Here is a 17088-nt window from a genome sequence, read left to right as displayed (position 1 = left end):
AGGTTTCCATGCAAAGATGTCCCGATTCTCACGGATGAACTCGATGAGCGCGCTTTCCTATTTAGGATCCAGATTAGCACTGATGCTGAATTGTTTAGATGAATCGCCTGGAGTAAAATCAACAAGCTTGGTTTCATCAACTGACTTAAACTTCATCGTCGGGTCATGCTCTGTGGTTGGCTTCTTCAGAGATGTCATATCCGCCGGGTCAACGTTATCTTGATAAAACTTCAGCTCCTCTGCTGCACAAACAGACTCGGCATAAGCCGCATCCCCCTCTTACATTCCAGGGCTATCTTTCGACTCCCATGCACAGTAATGGTGCCCTTGTAACCCGACATTTTAAGCTGCAAATAAACATAACACAGTCGCGCCATGAACTTGGCATAAGCCGGCCGTCCAAACAGAGCGTGATATGGGCTTTTGATCTTGACCACCTCAAAGGTTAATTTCTCAGCCCTAGAATCATATTCATCTCCAAAGGCTACCTCCAGCTCAATCTTGCCAACTGGGTATGCCGACTTACCAGGCACCACTCCATGGAAAACAGTGTTGGACGTCTTTAAATTTTTGTCAGTCAACCCCATACGTCGAAAGGTCTCATAATAGAGGATGTTGATGCTGCTACCTCCATCCATGAGTACCTTAGTGAACTTATATCCACCAACTTGAGGTGCTACCACCAAGGCTAACTGACCCGGATTGTCAACCCGGGGAGGGTGATCTTCCCTGCTCCATACAATCGGCTGCTCGGACCACCTTAAGTAACGGGGAACTGCTAGCTCAACAGCGTTCACAGCCCTTTTATGAATCTTCTGGTCTCGCTTGCACAAGCTAGTGGTGAACACATGATATTGTCCACTATTCAGCTGCTTCGGATTGCTCTGATAACCCGACTGCTGCTGCTGCTAACCTCCCTGACCAGATTGCTGATTATAGCCACCTTGATTTCCCTGAAAGCCGGAATTTGAACCGCCACCCGGGCCATGAAAACCACCGGTGTTGGAGAATGTAGCAGAAATTCAAAATTTTCTACGCATCACCAAGATCAATCTATGGAGTACTCTAGCAACGAGGGGAAGGGGAGTGCATCTACATACCCTTGTAGATCGCGATGCGGAAGCGTTGCAAGAATGCAGATGAAGGAGTCGTACTCGTAGCGATTCAGATCGCGGTTGATTCCGATCTAAGCGCCGAACCACGGCGCCTCCGCGTTCAACACACGTGCAGCCCGGTGACGTCTCCCACGCCTTGATCCAGCAAGGAGAGAGGGAGAGGTTGGGGAAGACTCCGTCCAGCAGCAGCACGACGGCATGGTGGTGATGAAGGAGCGTGGCAATCCCGCAGGGCTTCGCCAAGCACCGCGGGAGAAGAGGAGGAGGGAGAGGGGTATGGCTGCGCCGAAAGAGAGACGTTCTCATGTCTTGGGCAGCCCCAAACCTCAACTATATATAGGGGGGGAGGGGGCTGCGCCCCCCTCCAGGGTTCCCACCCCAAGAGGAGGCGGCCAGCCCTAGATCCCATCCAAGGGGGGCGGCCAAGGGGAGGAGAGGGGGGGCGCCACTAGGGTGGGCCTCAAGGCCCATCTGGACCTAGGGTTCGCCCCCTCCCACTCTCCCATGCGCTTGGGCCTTCGTGGGGGGCGCACTAGCCCACCTGGGGCTGGTCCCCTCCCACAGTTGGCCCACACAGCCTTCTGGGGCTGGTGGCCCCACTTGGTGGACCCCCGGGACCCTCCCGGTGGTCCCGGTACATTACCGATATCGCCCGAAACTTTTCCGGTGACCAAAACAGGACTTCCCATATATAAATCTTTACCTCCGGACCATTCCGGAACTCCTCGTGACGTCCGGGATCTCATCCGGGACTCCGAACAACATTCGGTAACCACGTACATCTATTCCCTATAACCCTAGCGTCATCGAACCTTAAGCGTGTAGACCCTACGGGTTCGGGAACCATGCAGACATGACTGAGACGTTCTCCGGCCAATAACCAACAGCGGGATCTGGATACCCATGTTGGCTCCCACATGTTCCATGATGATCTCATCGGATGAACCACTATGTCGGGGATTCAATCAATCCCGTATGCAATTCCCTTTGTCTATCGATATGTTACTTGCCCGAGATTCGATCGTCGGTATCCCGATACCTTGTTCAATCTCGTTACCGGCAAGTCTCTTTACTCGTTCCGTAACTCACATCATCCCGTGATCAACTCCTTGGTCACACTGTGCACATTATGATGATGTCCTACCGAGTGGGCCCAGAGATACCTCTCCGTTTACACGGAGTGACAAATCCCAATCTCGATTCGTGCCAACCCAACAGACACTTTCGGAGATACCTGTAGTGCACCTTTATAGTCACCCAGTTACGTTGTGACGTTTGGTACACCCAAAGCATTCCTACGGTATCCGGAAGTTGCACAATCTCATGGTCTAAGGAACTGATACTTGACATTAGAAAAGCTCTGAGCAAACGAACTACACGATCTTGTGCTAGGCTTAGGATTGGGTCTTGTCCATCACATCATTCTCCTAATGATGTGATCCCGTTATCAACGACATCCAATGTCCATGGTCAGGAAACGTAACCATCTATTGATCAACGAGCTAGTCTCCTAGAGGCTTACTAGGGACATGGTGTTGTCTATGTATCCACACATGCATCTGTGTTTCCTATCAATACAATTCTAGCATGGATAATAAACGATTATCATGAACAAGGAAATATAATAATAACCTATTTATTATTGCCTCTAGGGCATATTTCCAACAGTCTCCCACTTGCACTAGAGTCAATAATCTAGTTCACATCACCATGTGATTAACACTGACAGGTCACATCACCATGTGACCAACATCCAAAGAGTTTACTAGAGTCAACAATCTAGTTCACATCATTATGTGATTAACACTCAATGAGTTCTGGTTTGATCATGTTATGCTTGTGAGAGAGGTTATTAGTCGACGGGTCTGAACCTTTCAGATCCGTGTGTGCTTTACGAATATCTATGTCATCTTGTGGATGCTACCACGCGCTATTTGGAGCCATTTCAAATAATTGCTCTACTATATGAATCCGGTTTACTACTCAGAGTCATCCGGATTAGTGTCAAAGTTCGCATCGACGTAACCCTTTACGACGAACTCCTTTTCACCTCCATAATCGAGAAAATTCCTTAGTCTACTAGATACTAAGGATAAGTTCGACCGCTGTCATGTGATCCATTCCCGGATCACTATTGTACCCCTTGACCAACTCATGGCAAGGCACACTTCATGTGCGGTACACAGCATAGCATACTGTAGAGCCTACGTCTGAAGCATAGGGGACGACCTTCGTCCTTTCTCTTTCTTCTCTTGTGGTCAGGTCTTGAGTCTTACTCAATACTCACACCTTGTAACACAGCCAAGAACTCCTTCTTTGTTGATCTATTTTGAACTCTTTCAAAATCATGTCAAGGTGTGCGTTCTTTGAAAGTATCATCGGGCGTCTTGATCTATCTCTATAGATCTTGATGCCCAATATGTAAGCAGCTTTTATCCAGGTCTTCCTTTGAAAAACTCCTTTCAAACAACCCTTTATGCTTTCCAGAAATTTTACATCATTTCGGATCAACAATATGTCATTCACATATACTTATCAGAAATGTTGTAGCGCTCCCACTCACTTTATTGGAAATACAAGTTTCTCATAAACTTTGTATAAACCCAAAATCTTTGATCATCTCATCAAAGCGTACATTCCAACTCCGAGATGCTTACTCCAGTCCTTAGAAGGATCGCTGGAGCAAGCATACCTTTTAGCATCCTTAGGATGGACAAAACCTTTCTGATTGTATCACATACAACCTTTCCTTCCGAAAACTGGTAAGGAAACTTGTTTTGACATCCATCTGCCAGATTTCATAAATGCAGCTAATGCTAACATGATTCCGACGGACTTAAGCATCGCTACGGATGAGAAAATCTCATCGTAGTCAACTCCTTGAACTTGTGAAAATACCTTTTTTTCACAAGTCGAGCTTCATAGACGGTAACATTACCGTCCACGTCTGTCTTCTTCTCAAAGATCCATTTATCTCGGATTTCACGGCTTCTAACCATTTGTCGGAATATGGGCCCACCATCGCTTCTCCATAGCCCGTAGGTTCAGTATTGTCCAACAACATGATATCTCAGACAGGATCACGTACCACTCTGAAGTAGCACGCATCCTCGTCGTCCTACGAGGTTTGGTGGTGACTTGATCCGAAGTTTCATGATCACTATCATAAGCTTCCACTTCAATTGGTATAGGTGCCACAGGAACAACTTCCTGTGCCCTGCTACACACTAGTTGAAGTGACGGTTCAATAACCTTATCAAGTCTCCACCATCCTCCCACTCAATTCTTTCGAGAGAAACTTTTCCTCGAGAAAGGGCCCGTTTCTAGAAGCAATTACTTTTGCTTCCAGATCTGAAATAGGAGGTATACCCAACTGTTTTGGGTTTTCTATGAAGATGCATTTATCCGCTTTGGGTTCGAGCTTATCAGCCTGAAACTTTTTCACATAAGCATCGCAGCCCCAAACTTTTAAGAAACGACAACTCAGGTTTCTCTAAATGGTGTCGTCTCAACGGAATTGCGTGGTGCCCTATTTAAAGTGAATGCGGTTGTCCCTAATGCCTAACCCATAAACGATAGTGGTAATTCGATAAGAGACATCATGGCATGCACCATATCCAATAGGGTGCAGTTATGATGTTCGGACACACCATCACACTATGGTGTTCTAGGCGGTATTAATTGTGAAACACTTTCCACAATGTCTTAATTGTGTGCAAAACTCGTAACTCAGATACTCATCTCTATGATCATATCACAGACATTTTATCCTCTTGTCACGACGATCTTCAACTTCACTCTGAAATTGCTTGAACCTTTCAATAATTCAGACTTGTGTTTCATCAAGTAAATATTCTCAGCATCTACTCAAATCATCTGTGAAGTAAGAACATAACGATATCCACTGCATGCCTCAGCACTCATTGGACTGCATACATCAAAATGTATTACTTCCAATAAGTTGCTCTCTTGTTCCATCTTACTGAAAACGAGGCCTTTCAGTCATCTTGCCCATGTGGTATGATTTGCATGTCTCAAGTGATTCAAAATCAAGTGAGTCCAAACGATCCATCTGCATGGAGTTTCTTCATGCATATATACCAATAGACATGGTTCGCATGTCTCAATCTTTTCAAAAACGAGTGAGTCCAAAGATCCATCTACATGGAGCTTCTTCATGCGTTTTATCCCAATATGACTCAAATAGCAGTGCCACAAGTATGTGGTACTATCATTACTTTTGGCATGAACATGTGTATCACTACGATCGCGATTCATTTTAGGTGCAAGACCATTGAAGGTATTATTCAAATAAACAGAGTAACCATTATTCTCCTTAAATGAATAACTGTATTGCGATAAACATAATCCAATCATGCTCAACGCAAACACCAAATCTCGATGGTAGAGGGAGCATGCGATGCTTGATCACATCAACCTTGGAAACACTTCCAACACATATCGTCATCTCACCTTTAGCTAGTCTCCGTTTATTCCGCAGCTTTTATTTCGAGTTACTAACACTTAGCAACCGAACCGATATCTAATACCCTGGTGCTGCTAGGAGTACTAGTAAAGTACACATCCATATAGTGTATATCCAATATACTTCTGTCGACCTTGCCTGCCTTCTCATCTACCAAATATCTAGGGTAGTACTGCTTCAGTGACCGTTCCTCTCATTACAGAAGCACTTAGTCTCGGGTTTGGGTTCAACCTTGGGATTCTCCACTAGAGCAGCAAATGACTTGCTGTTTCATGAAGTATCCCTTTTGCCCTTGCCCTTCTTAAACTAGTGGTTTTACTAACCATCAACAATTGATGCTCCTTCTTGATTTCTACTTTCGCGGTGTCAAACATCGCGAATAGCTCAAGGATCATCATATCTATCCCTGATATGTTATAGTTCATCACGAAGCTCTAATAGCTTGGTGGTAGTGACTATGGAGAACCATCACTATCTCATCTGGAAGATTAACTCCCACTCGATTCAAGCGATTGTGGCACTCAGACAATCTGAGCACATGCTCAACGATTGAGCTTTTCTCCTTAGTCTGCAGGCTTAAGAAACTTGTCAGAGGTCTCATACCTCTTGACGTGGGCACTAGTCTGAAATCCCAATTTCAGTCTTCGGAACATCTCATATGTTCTGCGACGTTTCAAAACCGTCTTTAGTGCCACAATTCTAAACCGTTAGCATTACGCACTGAACTATCACGTAGTTATCAAAACGTGTATGTCAGATGTTCAGCAACATCTACAGACGACGCTGAGGTTCAGCACACCGAGCGGTGCATTAAGGACATAAGCCTTCTGTGCAGCAATGAGGACAATCCTCAGTTCACGGACCCAGTCCGCATAATTGCTACTACCAACTTTCAACTAAATTTTCTCTAGGAACATGTCTTAAACAGTAGAACTAAAGCGTATGACATAATTTGCAAAGACCTTTTGACTATGTTCATTATAATGAAGTTCATCTGATTATTGAACTCCCACTCAGATAGACATCCCTCTAGTCATCTAAGTGATACATGATCCGAGTCAAACTAGGCCGTGTCCGATCATCACGTGAGACGGACTAGTCATCATCGGTGAACATCTCCATGTTGATCGTATCTACTATACGACTCATGTTCGACCTTTCGGTCTCTTGTGTTCCGAGGCCATGTCTGTACATGCTAGGCTCGTCAAGTCAACCTAAGTGTTTCACATGTGTTCCGAGGCCATGTCTGTACATGCTAGGCTCGTCAACACCCGTTGTATTCGAACATTAGAATCTATCACACCCGATCATCACGTGGTGCTTCGAAACAACGAACCTTCGCAACGGTGCACAGTTAGGGGGAACACGTCTGTTGAAATTTTAGTGTGGGATCATCTTATTTATGCTACCGTCGTTCTAAGCAAATAAGATGCATAACATGATAAACATCACATGCAATCAAATAGTGACATGATATGGCCAATATCATTTTGCTCCTTTGATCTCCATCTTCGGGGCACCATGATCATCTTCGTCACCGGCATGACACCATGATCTCCATCATCATGATCTCCATCATTGTGTCTTCATGAAGTTGTCATGCCAGCGATTACTTCTACTTCTATGGCTAACGCGCTTAGCAATAAAGTAAAGTAATTTACATGGTGTTATTCAATGACACGCAGGTCATACAAAAAATAAAGACAACTCCTATGGCTCCTGCCGGTTGTCATACTCATCGACATGCAAGTTGTGATTCCTATTACAAGAATATGATCAATCTCATACCTCACATATATCATTCATCACATCTTCTGGCCATATCACATCACAAGGCACATGCTGCAAAAACAAGTTAGACGTCCTCTAATTGTTGTTGCAAGTTTTTACGTGGCTTGTATAGGTTTCTAGCAAGAACGTTTCTTACCTACGTAAGACCACAACGTGATATGCCAATTTCTATTTACCCTTCATACGGACCCTTTTCATCGAATCCGTTCCGACTAAAGTGGGAGAGACAGACACCCGCTAGCCACCTTATGCATCTAGTGCATGTCAGTCGGTGGAACCTGTCTCACGTAAGCGTACGTGTAAGGTTGGTCCGGGCCGCTTCATCCCACAATGCCGCCGAAACAAGATAAGACTAGTAGCGGCAAGAAGAATTGGCAACATCTACGCCCACAACTTCTTTGTGTTCTACTCGTGCATAGAAACTACGCATAAACCTAGCTCATGATGCCACTGTTGGAGAACGTAGCAGAAATTCAAAATTTTCTACGCATCACCAAGATCAATCTATGGAGTACTCTAGCAACGAGGGGAAGGGGATTGCATCTACATACCCTTGTAGATCGCGATGCGGAAGCGTTGCAAGAACGCGGATGAAGGAGTCGTACTCGTAGCGATTCAGATCGCGGTTGATTCCGATCTAAGCGCCGAACCACGGCGCCTCCGCGTTCAACACACGTGCAGCCCGGTGACGTCTCCCACGCCTTGATCCAGCAAGGAGAGAGGGAGAGGTTGGGGAAGACTCCGTCCAGCAGCAGCACGACGGCGTGGTGGTGATGAAGGAGCGTGGCAATCCCGCAGGGCTTCGCCAAGCACCGCGGGAGAAGAGGAGGAGGGAGAGGGGTATGGCTGCGCCGAAAGAGAGACGTTCTCATGTCTTGGGCAGCCCCAAACCTCAACTATATATAGGGGGGAGGGGGCTGCGCCCCCCTCCAGGGTTCCCACCCCAAGAGGAGGCGGCCAGCCCTAGATCCCATCCAAGGGGGGCGGCCAAGGGGAGGAGAGGGGGGCGCCACTAGGGTGGGCCTCAAGGCCCATCTGGACCTAGGGTTTGCCCCCTCCCACTCTCCCATGCGCTTGGGCCTTGGTGGGGGGCGCACTAGCCCACCTGGGGCTGGTCCCCTCCCACACTTGGCCCACGCAGCCTTCTGGGGCTGGTGGCCCCACTTGGTGGACCCCCGGGACCCTCCCGGTGGTCCCGGTACATTACCGATATCGCCCGAAACTTTTCCGGTGACCAAAACAGGACTTCCCATATATAAATCTTTACCTCCGGAACTCCTCGTGACGTCCGGGATCTCATCCGGGACTCCGAACAACATTCGGTAACCATGTACATCTATTCCCTATAACCCTAGCGTCATCGAACCTTAAGCGTGTAGACCCTACGGGTTCGGGAACCATGCAGACATGACCGAGACGTTCTCCGGCCAATAACCAACAGCGGGATCTGGATACCCATGTTGGCTCCCACATGTTCCACGATGATCTCATCGGATGAACCACGATGTCGGGGATTCAATCAATCCCGTATGCAATTCCCTTTGTCTATCGATATGTTACTTGCCCGAGATTCGATCGTCGGTATCCCGATACCTTGTTCAATCTCGTTACCGGCAAGTCTCTTTACTCGTTCCGTAACTCACATCATCCCGTGATCAACTCCTTGGTCACACTGTGCACATTATGATGATGTCCTACCGATTGGGCCCAGAGATACCTCTCCGTTTACACGGAGTGACAAATCCCAATCTCGATTCGTGCCAACCCAACAGACACTTTCGGAGATACCTGTAGTGCACCTTTATAGTCACCCAGTTACGTTGTGACGTTTGGTACACCCAAAGCATTCCTACGGTATCCGGGAGTTGCACAATCTCATGGTCTAAGGAACTGATACTTGACATTAGAAAAGCTCTGAGCAAACGAACTACACGATCTTGTGCTAGGCTTAGGATTGGGTCTTGTCCATCACATCATTCTCCTAATGATGTGATCCCGTTATCAACGACATCCAATGTCCATGGTCAGGAAACGTAACCATCTATTGATCAACGAGCTAGTCTCCTAGAGGCTTACTAGGGACATGGTGTTGTCTATGTATCCACACATGCATCTGTGTTTCCTATCAATACAATTCTAGCATGGATAATAAACGATTATCATGAACAAGGAAATATAATAATAACCTATTTATTATTGCCTCTAGGGCATATTTCCAACAGCCGGCACCTGAGCCGCCATCCGACCCATGATTGCCGTCGAACGTGTTGGAATTCTTGAAAGCCTTCATGATCGCGCAATCCTTCCATAAGTGAGTGGCCGGCCTTTCCCGGGTGCCGTGTCTCGGACAGGGTTCATTGAGTAGTTGCTCAAGAGATGGACCTGACCCGCCGGACCGAGGGGGCGTCCTGTAACGCCCCGAGACCGACGCTTCAGTTGCCCTTCCATTTATTTTAGTTGTTGACGTGTGTTTATTATGTTTGTTGCATTATCATAAGTATTTTTGCATATTTCATTCCTATATGTTTATGCCATGATCATGTTGAGTGCCTTGTCTTATTTGCTTCTTGCAGCATGTTCATCATTTGTTATATTGCATTGTGCCATCCATGTTGTTGCCATAGTCTTCTTGCTTGTTGTATGATATTTGATATGCCTTGTGTCATTTTATTGCATTCTATCATGATCATCATGTGGGTTGCATTCTTCATGTTGATGTATTGTTGGTGTGCTATCCATCTTGATCTTTTCCATCGGCATTTTCCCCCAAGTGCACAACCTATCCACTTCTTCATCTATTTCAAACTTTGGCTTTCATGTCAAGTGACTTTTTCCCCTCCTCCATAAATGTTCGTTTATTTCCTGATAATCTTACACCATGCCTTGTATCTCTCTGTCAAATTTCATACCATTTGGACTTGTTTTGGTTGGGTTCAAAAATGGTTCAAGTTTGAATTTAATTCAAACTCGAATTATTTTTCTATCTCTAAAAAATGACCAAACAATTTTATTCAAATAGTGCATTATTCCAGCGTCTTGGTGATATTCTTATATCTCTCATACCCCTCTCCCAACTCCCTGGGTTTTTCCTTGGTATTTTACTGACTAGTGAAATAGTTTAAAGGAAAGATATGGGAGAAGGGAGAGAGAGCAGCAGCCCAGCGCAGCTGCAGCGCAGGCCTCATCACCCGCAGCCCGGCTGGGCCTTCCTTCCTCTAGACCTGGCCCAACTCTGTTCACGGCCACCTGCCCCGTTGCCTCGCCGTCTCTGTTCCAGAGACTGAGCGCTCGCGCTCGCACCGTGAGCTTCCCGGACATCGAGGTCACGCCGTCCGCACCCCTCCCAGCCACCTATAAGAAGCCCCGCTTGGCGTCCGTGCCCCTAGGGTTTCCCTCTCGCCGCCGCCACCCCTTTCCTTCCCTCTGTTTCTCCTTCTTCCTAAGGAAATAGAGGAGCAGAGAACCATCGAGCGCGTTCCGCCGTCGTTTGTGAGGCCTGCTCGTCGTCTTCTTCAACTTCAAGCAAGGCCAGGAGCAAGAAGGGTCCAAGGGCGCCACGATCTTCTTCCTCTACTTCGTCTGCTTCCTCTGCGTCGCCAAGTCCCGCGCCTGGCGTCCTCCCCTGCTTCCTTCTTCCTCGGACAGGAACCGCCTCGGGTTCAGAGCTCGTCCGCGTCGCCGCTGGTTCGTCTCCGTGGCCGTCTGCGTGTCCTAGGGTGATCTAGGTATACCTGCTTCCCTCCCTCTTCTTCCTGTCGCGTTTAGGACATCGGAGTAACTACTAGATCCATGCCATCGTCGTGCCCTCGCTGCTCCGGCGAATCTCTGAAACTTTCAGAGAAACGCTGCCGTGCCCCATCGGATCTTGTCCCCGCTCACCTCGCTCGGTCCCCTGCTTCGCTTCACCTCGTCGCCTCGCTGCAGCCTTGCCTCAAGTGCTGCACGCACGCCCCGCTGCATGCCTGCACGCCCCGCCGTGGCCGAGCGCCTCGACCTGCAAGCCCGGCCTTGTCTCTCTGTCTTGCTCCGCTTGGTTAAGACCCAATGCATGCGTCTTCAGCGAGTCCACACGCATCACCAACACTCGTAGAAGCCCCGCATGCACGCGCGCACCTTGCAGTGCACCCCCCTCCTTTGTCCGCACCCGCGCCATGCTCGCGTCCTTGCCAGTTTTTCTTCGCTCACGCCCAGCAGCTGCCGCATAGTCGCACGTCGTGCCTCGGCCGGGACGAGCTTCTGCTCGAGGCTTATGCTCCGGCCCCTCTCGCAGCTCTCCGCAAGCACGCGTGCACCGTCTTCTGTTTCCGCACGCCCGCCGTAGGTTCATAACCCCAACGGCCGTCGCTTTTGCTTGCCCTCGCCGTCGGTTGTCGCCGTGCAGCCATGGCCAAGCTCGACCTGTTCCTGAATAGCTCAAAAGAGCCTGGGAGCTCGTTTTATCAGGAACTCATACCTAGCCCTGTTGCTAGCGCAGCCAGTATCCAACCAGCAGGTCTGGGGTTCGATTCCCAGGCGCCCCTGTTTTTGCTCCGTTCTTTTCTTCTTTTTCCAGTCTGTGTATTTTAGCATTTTCCAATGCATTCTTATTTACTGAAATGCCATCATCTTGCATTGCTCATATTTAAATAACCATGCTTTCGATTTAAACAAATTATATATGTAAAATGCTTAGAATTTCATCTAGTTTCACTTTATGCCATTTTCATCCATGTTTAAAATGCTTAAACTTGCTGTTTGCTTTATTTTTGCATACATGCCATGTTAAATGGTTTATCTCATAACTAAATAACCGTAGCTCGGAATTAAACGTTCTTTATATGTAAATGGTTTATCAGGAACTCATACCTAGCCCTGTTGCTAGCGCAGCCAGTATCCAACCAGCAGGTCTGGGGTTCGATTCCCAGGCGCCCCTGTTTTTGCTCTGTTCTTTTTTTTTCTTTTTCCAGTCTGTGTATTTTAGCATTTTCCAATGCATTCTTATTTACTGAAATGCCATCATCTTGCATTGCTCATATTTAAATAACCATGCTTTCGATTTAAACAAATTATATATGTAAAATGCTTAGAATTTCATCTAGTTTCACTTTATGCCATTTTCATCCATGTTTAAAATGCTTAAACTTGCTGTTTGCTTTATTTTTGCATACATGCCATGTTAAATGGTTTATCTCATAACTAAATAACCGTAGCTCGGAATTAAACGTTCTTTATATGTAAATGGTTTATCAGGAACTCATACCTAGCCCTGTTGCTAGCGCAGCCAGTATCCAACCAGCAGGTCTGGGGTTCGATTCCCAGGCGCCCCTGTTTTTGCTCTGTTCTTTTTTTCTTTTTCCAGTCTGTGTATTTTAGCATTTTCCAATGCATTCTTATTTACTGAAATGCCATCATCTTGCATTGCTCATATTTAAATAACCATGCTTTCGATTTAAACAAATTATATATGTAAAATGCTTAGAATTTCATCTAGTTTCACTTTATGCCATTTTCATCCATGTTTAAAATGCTTAAACTTGCTGTTTGCTTTATTTTTGCATACATGCCATGTTAAATGGTTTATCTCATAACTAAATAACCGTAGCTCGGAATTAAACGTTCTTTATATGTAAATGGGGTAGAAGAATGCATAGATTAACTTGCTGCACTTTATTTTGCTGTTTAACAACTTTAAAATTGTGTATAGGGCAGAACAGTACCAAATTCGAAATATGCATATGAGGATTTTCCGAAATTGTTGTTTGTTTTTTTCGGCCTCATTTAAACTTGCCTAGAACGTAGTTTTATTATGCTTCACCTCTTGCCATGTTAATCAACATTTAATACTATTGGGTAGCATAAACGGGAGTGAGTTAAATAATTGGATGTGGTGTTTCGTCAATATGCAACTCGTTGCATATTGAGCTCCACTTAATTTGTAGTATTGTTTGTTGCACTTTGCCATGCCATGACTCATTAAACCGGGCATGCATCATGCTTGTTTGTGCATCATGTCTGTGTGTTTACTATGTTGTTTGCCTCTTTCCGGTTGTGCTTCTTCTCGATAGTTCCCGTTTCGTTGCGATCGTGAGGATTCGTTCGACTACGCTTGGTTCGTCTTCGTGGCTTCATCTTCTTCATGGACTCGTTCTTCTTCCTTGCGGGATTTCAGGCAAGATGACCGTCACCTTGGATCTCATTACTATCATTGCTATGCTAGTTGCTTCGTTCTATCGCAATGCCGCGTTACCCACCACTTTCTTATCAAGCCTCCCAAATTGCCATGAACCTCTAACCTTTGTCACCTTTCCTAGCAAACCATTGTTTGGCTATGTTACCGCTTTTGCTCAGCCCCTCTTATAGCGTTGCTAGTTGCAGGTGAAGATGAAGATTGCTCCATGTTGGTTTATGTTTATGTTGGGATATCACAATATCTCCTATATTATTAATGCATCTATATACTTGGTGAAGGGTGGAAGGCTCGGCCTTATGCCTGGTGTTTTGTTCCACTCTTGCCGCCCTAGTTTCCGTCATATCGATATTATGTTCCCGGAGTTTACGTCCCTAACGCGGTTGGGTGATTTATGGGACCCCCTTGACAGTTCGCTTTGAATAAAACTCCTCCAGCAAGGCCCAACATTGGTTTTACCATTTGCCACCACCTATTACCTTTTCCCTTGGGAGTAATTAACCCGAGGGTCATCTTTATTTAGCCCCCCCCCCCGGGCCAAAGCTTGTCTAAGTGTTGGTACAAACTAGAGCACCGTGCGGGACCGTCCCTTGGCAACTTGGGTTATGTTGGTACCTATACGCTTCGCTTATCAGGTCGTGGCCTGAGACGAGATACGCGCGGCTACTATCAGAGTGTCGGCACGCCGGGAGGTCTTGCTGGTCTTGTTTTACCATTGTCGAAATGTCTTGTAACCGGGATTCCGAGTCTGATCGGTTTTTCCCGGGAGAAGGAATATCCTTCGTTGATCATGAGAGCTTATAATGGGCTAAGTTGGGACACCCCTGCAGGGTTTGAACTTTCGAAAGCCGTGCCCGCGGTTATGTGGCAGATGGGAATTTGTTAATATCTGGTTGTAGTAAACTTGAAGTAAACTCTTCTAAAATACACCAACCGTGTGCGTAACCGTGATTGTCTCTTTTCGGGGTTGTTCGAGAGGAGAACACGGTGTTTGGGTTATGTTTGACGTAAGTAGGAGTTCAGGATCACTTCTTGATCATTACTAGTTGACGACCGCTTGCTTTGCTTCTCTTCTCGCTCTTATTTGCGTAAGTTAGCCACCATACATGCTTAGTCGCTGCTGCAACCTCACCACTTTACCCCTTTCCTACCCATTAAGCTTTGCTAGTCTTGATACCCATGGTAATGGGTTTGCTGAGTCCTCGTGGCTCACAGATTACTACAACACCGTTGCAGGTACAGGTTATGCGATGATCATGACGCGAGAGCGATGTTTACTTGTTTTGGAGTTCTTCTTCTGCTTCTTCTTCGATCAGGGGATAGGTTCTAGGTCGGCAACCTGGGCTAGCAGGGTGGATATTGTTTGAGTTTCTGTTTATGTTCCATCTGTAGTCGGATGTTGTTCTCAAGTATGATGTTGATGTATTCTTTGGGGCGTTTGTGCCTTATGTATGTATCCCCAACTATTTATGTAATGTTGATGTAATGATATCCACCTTGCAAAAGCGTCTTCAAGATGCGCTTCTATCCTTGGTGGGACCTTCGAGTTCCTTTAGGATAGGGTCGCATCTTGGGCGTGACACGGCCTCCCCTTGCGTCTCTGATTGTTACCCTATGCATTGGCATTGGCCACAAACTCCGGGTTACCATCGGCCTTACGCTTACTGCCTCCTTGATTCGTCGGGTTATGTTGCTGACCCTTTCCATTGCCGTTCTTCTTTCCCTTCTGTCTTTTCCTCATCAGACGCGGGATCCTTGGTACTATCAGAATCGGCATATTTGACTAGAGCCGCCATCAACTGACCCATATCATTACAATCATGCTTGAGGCGCCCCAGCTTCTGTCTCAGCGGCTCAAATCGGCAATTTTTCTCCTACATTAAGACTGCAGAGCCGGCATCCATCTTGTCAAACGAATGTATTATCTCCTTAACCCGGCACACCCAATGAGTGGTAGATTCACCCTCCTCTTGCTTACAATTAGTTAAGTCCACAATTGACATGGACTGCTTGCAGGTATCTTTGAAGTTCTGAATGAACCGGGATTTTAACTCCGCCCATGAGCCAATGGAATTAGGCGGCAGGCCCTTTAACCAAGTCCGGGCCGTTCCATCCAACATCATGGTGAAGTACTTAGCCATTGCCGCGTCACTGACCTCCAACAGCTCCATGGCCATCTCATAGCTTTCGAGCCACGCCCGATGTTGTAAGTCGGCCGTATAATTTGGCACCTTTCGGGGTCCTTTGAAGTCCTTGGGCAGACGCACATTATGCAAAGCCGGTACTAAACAAGGAACACCGCCGGTTCTAGTGGCCACTCCTGCCTCAACAGAAGTCGTTGGATAGTCCGGGAAGGTTTGATGAGCCACCTGTTGAGCCGCTAGTTGAGCCGCCCGCTCGTCCTCTTGACGTATCCTGTCCTGCACCGGATTATAACCGCCAGGCTGCTTACGGCGCTGGGCGTTGCTTGACAAAGCCTCCGACTCCATATGCCTGCTGTAACTTGGGCTCCGACTTGGGCGAGGAGTCGAATGAATCATGTCTCGACTATAGGAATAAGCCTCCTGCTGAGCAAGAGCCGTCTGGACAAGTTCTCTAATCCTTCGCGTCTCCACCGCTGTTGGATCGTCGCCGTCCACTTGGAGAGCCGCCAAACGCGCCGACGCTGCGATCAGGTTCTCCATGGGGTTAGAAAAGTGACCCGGTGGTGTTGGTACGTAGCGGGGCGGGGCCATATTCACATGAGGAGGTGCCATCACCCGAGGTTGAACCGGTCCCCCTGCTCCGGATGTTACGAATTGATTTGCCTCTGGCGGGTTACTAGGGCTGGCTCCGGGTGTGGAGAAAAGGTTCCGAGGATCATAAACCAGAGGCAAAACAGGATTGAGTTTTCTGGTGTCTCCTTCTCATTACCTCGTTAGATGCGTTCAGGCTCATCGTAAGCTGGAAAGCCTCTGACTGGAGCTGTTGGGCCCGTGCATCCAAAGCCGCCTGTTCTGTGGCCAACCTGGTATCCTCAGCCGCTAAGGCCTCCTTGGCCCGGGCTATTTCCTCACGTACCTGTGCCACCTTTGCATCGTGCTCATCTTGACTTGCAGGAATAACTGTGGCGGTCAACAGGGCCGTCAATTTGTCCATGAGATCAATCAGCACCTGAGCCGGCGGGCGCGCAGAGCCTCCTGCCCCAGCCGCTCCTGACCCGGACGTTATTGCCGCCGCAGCCGTAGAGTTTTGGCCGGGTTGAGTACCAGCCATGAAGATCCCTACCCTGCTCAGCGGCTCAAAGGGGTCCAGAATACTGCTGCCATCGGAACAGCCCCCAAGCCTGCCGTCTTGCAACTGATACAACGAATCCTTTTCACCAGTGGACGAATCACCATCGGAGTGGACGGCCGTCTCACCACCATCTACGGACCTTTCAGAAAATTCCTCTTCGTGGATACAACCCACGAAAGCACGCCTCATGGCGGGTTGAGCCCGGGCGGGTCTCGCGCGCTGAGCCGTTTCGACGATGTCGGTGCAGTTGTCCG

The 17088-nt window shown here is 47.4% G+C and overlaps 1 long non-coding RNA gene across 1 annotated transcript; it reads left to right on the top strand.

The window, feature by feature from the left end:
* Nucleotides 1–10776: 10776 nt before the first annotated feature.
* Nucleotides 10777–15047, top strand: LOC141021202 (uncharacterized). Its single transcript, XR_012181381.1, has 3 exons — nt 10777–11117; nt 13437–13540; nt 14795–15047. It is a non-coding gene; the product is annotated as an uncharacterized lncRNA (long non-coding RNA).
* The last annotated feature ends 2041 nt before the right edge of the window (nt 15048–17088 follow it).

The sequence above is a fragment of the Aegilops tauschii genome, chromosome 1 (genome assembly GCF_002575655.3).
Source record: "Aegilops tauschii subsp. strangulata cultivar AL8/78 chromosome 1, Aet v6.0, whole genome shotgun sequence".
NCBI classification, from domain to species: domain Eukaryota; kingdom Viridiplantae; phylum Streptophyta; class Magnoliopsida; order Poales; family Poaceae; genus Aegilops; species Aegilops tauschii.
The sequence above is the reverse complement of the archived record's forward strand: the minus strand, read 5'-3'. Positions and strand labels throughout refer to the sequence as shown.